The sequence below is a fragment of the Haliotis cracherodii genome, unplaced genomic scaffold (genome assembly GCF_022045235.1).
Source record: "Haliotis cracherodii isolate W230 unplaced genomic scaffold, xgHalCrac1.p SCAF_19, whole genome shotgun sequence".
NCBI lineage: Eukaryota > Metazoa > Mollusca > Gastropoda > Lepetellida > Haliotidae > Haliotis > Haliotis cracherodii.
In genome coordinates, this window is record NW_027266274.1 from 18636249 (window position 1) to 18644231 (window position 7983).

A 7983-nucleotide genomic window follows, 5' to 3' on the forward strand; every position below is an offset into this window, starting at 1 on the left:
CACATATCACGCTCACACACACCACACACACGCACAACACATTAGCACCACACACACTCACCACTTATACGCACCACACACAAACACACACACACACACACACACACACACACACACACACACACACACACACACACACACACACACACACAAACAAACACACACACACACACCACAAACTTCTTTGAGTGAGTAAAGTTTAAATGTTTTCGCACGTTTGTTGTATTTTACTGACGCTTCTTTTAATATTAGATTGCATTGGACTTAAAAACACTTCAACCATTCCTGAACACTTGAAGTTAACGTTATTTGGACATGTGAAGGTACTTTCTCCAACATCAGTTGCACTTGTCCTCCAAATCCACAGAGATCTTAAATGTACATGTTTACAAGTCAAAACTTAAATATGCCTTTACACCATAGGGGCACAGGTGGCCAAGTCGTCTGAGGCGCCGCGATTTGCTGTGCAGAGTTGCGTCCCTTGCAATTGGGCACGCCTAACCTATGATTGTTGGTTCGAATCCTGTTCGCCCCGATTATGTTTCGAGGTTTGTCAGCACCCTACCCGTGCACGTGGGTTTCACTGAAGTGGTAAACGTCTGAGACCTGTATCACTTCGGTCTTTCCTCCCACATTAAGCTGACACGCCGCGATATAACTCGAATACTGTTAAAAGCAGCGTAAAACCCAACTCAATCACTCACTCACATTTACACCATAATCGTTACGCCAATCTGAAAACCCTGCTTTTTAGACTTTCTAATAAATTCCCCTTTCCTGGTAACCTTGTGCGTATTTAACTAATCAAGGATGTCAATATATTGAATACCAGCATGTCCTCTCTCTATACGCATAAGCAACAGTTCAGTGTCACATACTTATGTGGGGGCACGGGTGGCCCAGTCGTCTAAGGCGCCGCGATTCACTGTGCACGACAGAATCCCGGGTTTGAATCCCGGTTTGCCCCGATTATGTTTCTAGGTTTGTGAGCACCATACCCGTGTTCGTGGGTATTCAACGAAGTGGTAAACGTCTGAGACCTGCATCACTTCGGTCTTTCCTCCCACATTAAGCTGACACGCCGCGATATAACTCGAATACTGTTAAAAGCAGCGTAAAACCCAACTCAATCACTCACTCACATTTACACCATAATCGTTACGCCAATTGTTGATATCTTATAGGGCTCGTTGTACTTAGATTAGGATTAAGCTCATTTGCGGTATAATACACTCGTTTGAAAGAGTTAGAGTGAGATATCTCTCCATAAGAATACGCAAAATACAACCGGCCACAGATAACAAATGTTCCCTCTTTTAAACACGTCAAACAGGTTGGGTTAGTCTGCCTGGGTTTTTGAGACCGACGAAGACATATTTGACCTGCCGAACAGCTCGGGGGGTATCTAACACGAGAATAAGGAAAACTGGAATGGTAATGATGAAGACAGCTACGTAGCCAATACTTGTGGATGAAGCCCTGTGGTCCGGGGCACTGATCTTCATCCGAATACTTCTGGAGAGTTTCTTCTTCTCCAAGGTTAGCGCTTTGGCAATAGCTGCCAGGATGGCACTAAGCTCCTCCGCACTCATATCAGTGACATTGTATAATCTGCAGACCCGGTTCTCATGAGAAGTGGTCTCTGAACTGTCTGAGATGTCGTCTGTTCTCCCGTGGTTGTCGTTTGCTGGCGAAGAGGTCTCATCTGTACTCTGAAGGTCGTTTGCTGGCGAAGAGGTCTCGTCTGTACCCACAGCATTGTCGTTTGCTGGCGAAGAGGTCTCGTCTGTACCCACAGCATTGTCGTTTGCTGGCGAAGAGGTCTCGTCTGTACGCACAGCATTGTCGTTTGCTGGCGTAGAGGTCTCGTCTGTACTCTGAAGGTCGTTTGCTGGCGACGGGGTCTCGTCTGAACCCACAGCATTGTCGTTTGCTGGCGAAGAGGTCTCGTCTGTACTCTGAAGGTCGTTTGCTTGCGAAGAGGTCTCGTCTGTACCCACAGCAGTGTGGTTTGCTGGCGTAGAGGTCTCGTCTGTACTCTGAAGGTCGTTTGCTGGCGACGGGGTCTCGTCTGAACCCACAGCATTGTCGTTTGCTGGCGAAGAGGTCTCGTCTGTACTCTGAAGGTCGTTTGCTTGCGAAGAGGTCTCGTCTGTACCCACAGCAGTGTGGTTTGCTGACGAAGAGGTCTCGTCTGCACTCTGAAGGTCGTTTGCTGGAGAAAAGGTCTCGTCTGTACCCACAGCATTGTCGTTTGCTTGCGAAGAGGTCTCGTCTGTACTCTGAAGGTCGTTTGCTGGCGAAGGGGTCTCGTCTGTACCCACAGCATTGTCGTTTGCTGGCGAAGAGGTCTCATCTGTACTCTGAAGGTCGTTTGCTGGCGAAGAGGTCTCGTCTGTACTCACAGCATTGTCGTTTGCTGGCGAAGAGGTCTCATCTGTACTCTGAAGGTCGTTTGCTGGCGAAGAGGTCTCATCTGTACTCTGAAGGTCGTTTGCTGGCGAAGAGGTCTCATCTGTACCCACAGCATTGTCGTTTGCTGGCGACGAAGTCTCTATACTCTCTGATGGAACTGACGTCATTTGCGTGGTTTGTTCCTTCTCAGAAGTCTGTTCTCCCTCACCGTCTAGACAACAGAAAACATAAGTGCACACCTACATCTCCACTTCTTATCTCTTTATTGAGTCTGAGTCATATTGCGATGAGAATAATATTTCCTTTAAACCTTATCCAAAAAGGACAGTTCACATATAGCTATCACATATCAGATAATTTAGAATATAGAATAAAAAAAGTTTTGATAAAGAAATTGACGTGTTATCATGAACATTTACTTTGGTTATGTTTTGTTATTATTATTTACAGATTGAAATTTTTAAAAAGCAGCAAAGAGGGGTTGGATGATCCTGGCACAGTCAGGTTGGTTAAGCTCATCATCAGCTCATGGCCCTTGCCCTCTCTACACGCAGCCCAGACAGCGAATGGGGTTTCTCCCAGGAAGAGATCTGCCAAGTCAAACCCACCCAGAACTTTTCGGAGAATGTGAAGACCCCCTAACACTGCAGCCTTCTGCATTACCCAGATTGTCAGAAGGGCTGTATTCCTGGTAGCAAACCTGGGTACTCTCCCGATGTCAGTCAACAGATTGGGAGGTACCAAACCTAAGGCACCGAAAACAATGGGGAGTCGGACAATTTGGCACTTGGGATGCAAGCGTGACATTTCGAAAGCCAGGTCTGCATTTTTGCCATGTTTTTCCTCAATATTGTCAATCACATTACTGTCAAAAGGGACAGAAAATTCAATGATATAAATGATTTCTTTGGATTCATCAAAAAGGACAAGATCAGGTTTGTTGCCTGGATACGTCTGAGGCTGTATACGGGCCTATTCCAAATAATTTTTGTATTTATCATTTTCCCTGACGCCCATATTCCGGCATATTCTACATATTCCGGGTCGTACCATGGATGAACATCAAGCATGGCGAAGACGGTAATACATTGATCGAGCCACCCCATCATGTCACTTAAGATACTGTGTTTGTACCAAAGCTGGGCATCCACTGACAATGTGTTGGACAGTCTCATTAAATTCATTACATAATCTACATTTCATATTTACATTTTGATACAAAATCACGCATTGAGGGAGTGGGAAGTGACTGGTCCTGAGCAGCAAACAGAAAGCCTTCTGTTACACTTTTCAGGCCAGACGACTTCATCAATGCAAAGGACTCTGCAGGATTATTTTGCATGTCATCCGTTGTGTATGCTAATATGCCAGTTAAAAACGGAAATTACCTTCTGGTGGCAAACAATTACTGTGAAGCATATATTGATTATAGACAAGCACAAACAACACCTTACCGGCCTGGACTACCGGCTCACACTGATGGGGGATCTGTGACCTGTCATCTTCTGCCATGAACTCGGTGGTATTCTCCATGTTAAATGACACTGGAATAAGGACAATGCTAGATTAATCCCGTGTTACAGGTCGTTTGTTTGTGTTTAACGCGACAATATTCCATGAAATGATCGAGACAATACAGTGATTGATGTTGTGAGCACCGATCCATGGCGTCAGGGTACGATGACACACAAGTCACGCAACCTGTCCACCCGATCCATTAATCCACCACCTGTTACCTGTGACGTAGTCTGACCAAGAATCCCCACGGGGTTGTTACAGCCGAAGACGAGAGACCATTTCAGGTTGTGTAATTTATATAGATTTGAGCTGAGATGCGATTACTGCTAAATCAAAGACACGCCGCTGTTGACAATGATACAAAGAATGGTTTCACATTACAGTAGTCGATATGTGACATCCACGTTGCTGCACTGAGTTCAGATATATGTTACATATCCAATACATTGATGGATATCTCTTACCAAAACGGGACACGAGTGGCCCAGTCATCTGTACAGAGTTGCGTCCCTTGGGCACGCCCGAAATCTATAATTGTGGGTCCGAATCCTGGTATGCACCGATTATGTTTCTAGGTTTATACACCATACCTGTGCTTGTTGTTTTACCAAAGTCGTACACGTCTACGACCTGCGTCACTTCAGACTTGCATCCACATCAAGTTGATACGCCGTGATATAACTGTAATACTGTTCACATCGGCATTAAACCCAACTTACACTTCATTCACTTTGACCAAATGCGATGAACATTGAATTCTGAACTAAGTGGAGGATCCCCGGAACATAACAATCTATACGGGAGGGTCGTAAAAATACATTTGATAAAATGATATAAAGTGCCTCCACTGTCCCGAAACAATTAGGGTAACCATCCCAATCCTGGGGACACTCGGATTGGGCCACATCAGACAGAACATGGACGCTCATCCCAGCACTCCCGTAAGAACACTCTGAAACAAGCACCTGTACATGTCGTCTCCAGAATTCCTTGGGGCAAATGGTCGTGGTCAGGTCGTATACTTGCACCCCGTAAAGCCAGGGAATGTTTCTAAGGTATTGGAACGTCATTGCAAGTTTCGCCATCGGGCATTTATATTTCTATAGTGAAAATACACTAAACTATGGTTATAACTAATTCAAAGGACCACTAATTCTAGTTCGTTATAACAGTTTTTCGATAAGCATATATACATCATATACACAGCAATTGGCCTGGACAACAAAATCAGTTTGTATATACGTCAGTTCTTTTCAAGCGTATTCGTTATAAACGTAGTTTACTGTATATATGTTTCATTTTGTCACTATGAATAGCGTTTCTGTGACGCGTTCACAAGTCTGCCGTAACAGGAAGATATCAAACGACGGTAAAGGTACAAAAATTTACCAGATTTGGTTTCTTCGATTTCAGTTGAGAGAACTATTGTTATCTCTTATTACTTTTGTGAAATGTGAACAAAAAGTATTTGAAAACTGATATACCCCGAAATACCTAACTAGTGTTATGCAACCTTATATATCAGAACTCATGAAAATATTCTCGTTTACTGGAATTGTAATTTTTTATATTCTAGTAAACGAGAATATTTTCGTGTTGATTACAGAAAGGGCAAAACTCGAACATTTAATTTATAATAATTTCCTATCGTCACAACGAGATGCATAAGTGTAGGTTTCCGTGAATGTGACGACTATACGAAATGATCCTAATCACTGTCGATAAGTACAGTATGTCCTCTCTGTACATGTTATAGAAAAGCACAGAAGTACCAAATTAAAATGCAACAGCTCAGCTTCAAGTCCTCATCCAACATTAAGCCGACACGCTGTGATATAACTGAAGCAGTGTTCAAACCGGCGTCGAACCCAACCCACTCACTACTTGACACACAGATCATCCTACCTTCGGGATTTGCTTTTCTCTCGCATATGAACGCATGGGTGTGGTCACAGTTGTGGCCATCCAACACAAAGTCGGACTTCCGGAAGACAAAACACTTGTCTCCGCTCCAACTTGAGGAGTCGCCATCTTGGAACAGTGCTAGTGATGTATTTGAGAGGGCCAGCTCGTTGCAGGTGCCCTCCCACTGTAGCCAGGACTGATTCCCCTGCAGTCCCACCCACGCATACACGTCCCACCTGTCGACAACAACAACACACACTTATAGTCCTCGCCACTGGAATATACTCACCGCCAAAAGAAACGCGAACCATAGAAACATTTAGAGAAATTTAGGCTACGGAGAGATGTTTCCAATGTGTAACACTTAATGACAAAACTGACAATCAGTCAAAAGTGTTACCACTGTGTCTTTATTCTTATAACAATATACTGCTCCTGATTTCCAAACTTTACACGCTGACCCTGCACGAGACAATCGGTGCATCTCGAGTCATGAATCTATGACGTCACATGTGATGCATTCATGAGCTTCGGTTCACACAACACACCAGTATGTTCGTTTATGAATCGATCCAATCTATTATCTCTTGAAAATGAATAATTCGTATAGGTATTCGCGTTTCGTTTGGCGGTGAGTGTAAAGTATCTCGATGATTAATTAACGAAGATAGCTGCTGATAGTTATCAAGTGAAAAGAAGCCATTCCGCCGAAATAATAATAATAATAATAATAATAATAATAATTACAGAAATGCCAAAAATTGCAAAGTCCGCTCTTCAAGAAATGTCCATTAGCCAAAACATCATCACTGAGTTTTGACCACGTGATTACAATCCGATTGAGAAGCGGCATCCAGGTGACTGCGAGCGACTATATTCAGCAACATTACCATCTGAACTGAAAAAAATGGTATATTGCTGGCACGTTGCTGGTATAGTGCTGGTTAAGAGGTGTACACCTTACACACTGACTCACTGACTCACTGACTCACTCACTCACTCACTCACTCACTCACTCGCTCGCTCGCTCGCCCGTCCGCCCGCTCGCTCACTCACTCACTCGTGGATCAGATCGGAACAGAAAACTACTATGATTGACTGACCCGGCTTCCCATTTGTCCTGGGTCAGCTGCTTCACCCTGTCCAGATGCTCCACGGAGTCCAGGATGGCCAGATTACCACCATATCCCCGACACACTCTCCGCGCGGTGTTCCACGACTGACGGAACGTAAAGAACACATACTCCATCCCTACATCTGAAACGTGACAGATGACAGAAGTTAAGTTATACTCACACATGACATAGGTCGAGTTATGCTGGGACGTGAGAGAGAGGTCGAGTATTACTGCAACATGCGAGAGGTTGAGTTATACTGAAACACGAGAGAGGTCGAGTTATATACTAAAACATGCTATAGGTAGAGTTATACTGGAACATGACAAAGGTTGAGTTATACTGAAACATGACAAAGGTCAAGTTATCTATTGTACGCTTCCGACTATATCATGAGCACGTGTTCATGGCAGGGGTCCAGTTATAATGAAACTTCAAAGGGCGAGTAATACTTGAGTTATCAAATCAAAAGATCGCAGATGATCTCTTTGTCTCTCATCAACTCAAAACTGGACGAACTTCTCTTCTATGTCACGAAAATCTTGACGAAATCTGTTAAAACCCCAAGGAAGTGGCCACAAAAAACGAGCACTACAGTTAAACGCAACCCTTATTTCGATGGATTCTGAAATATACCAAACTGTCTTCTCACCATACTCAACTCCTTCTATCACAGGGGCTCTATATGCATGTTCAGTTTGGATAATATTGTCAATGAATGCTACAGAGTCATTGAGAAATTTGATATACTTTCTAAATCATGATGACAACCGTTACAAACGATGAGTTGCTTGAACTTTGTTGTTAGTTAACTTTGGTTCAGTGTGACGAAGCGGAAGGGGCATTTGATAATGTTTGTCTGAGCTTTGATGAATACCGTCCTTCATAATCTTAAGAAATCTCATATCGTCATAGGACATCACGTTATCTCTGGTCTCATATCGTCATAGGACATCACGTTATCTCTGGTCTCATATCGTCATAGGACATCACGTTATCTCTGGTCTCATATCGTCATAGGACATCACGT

General features: G+C 43.7%; 1 pseudogene; it reads right to left on the minus strand.

The window, feature by feature from the left end:
* Positions 1 to 970: 970 nt before the first annotated feature.
* On the minus strand, positions 971 to 6157 carry LOC139467177 (autotransporter adhesin BpaC-like; annotated as a pseudogene).
* Between the last annotated feature and the right edge of the window lie 1826 nt (positions 6158 to 7983).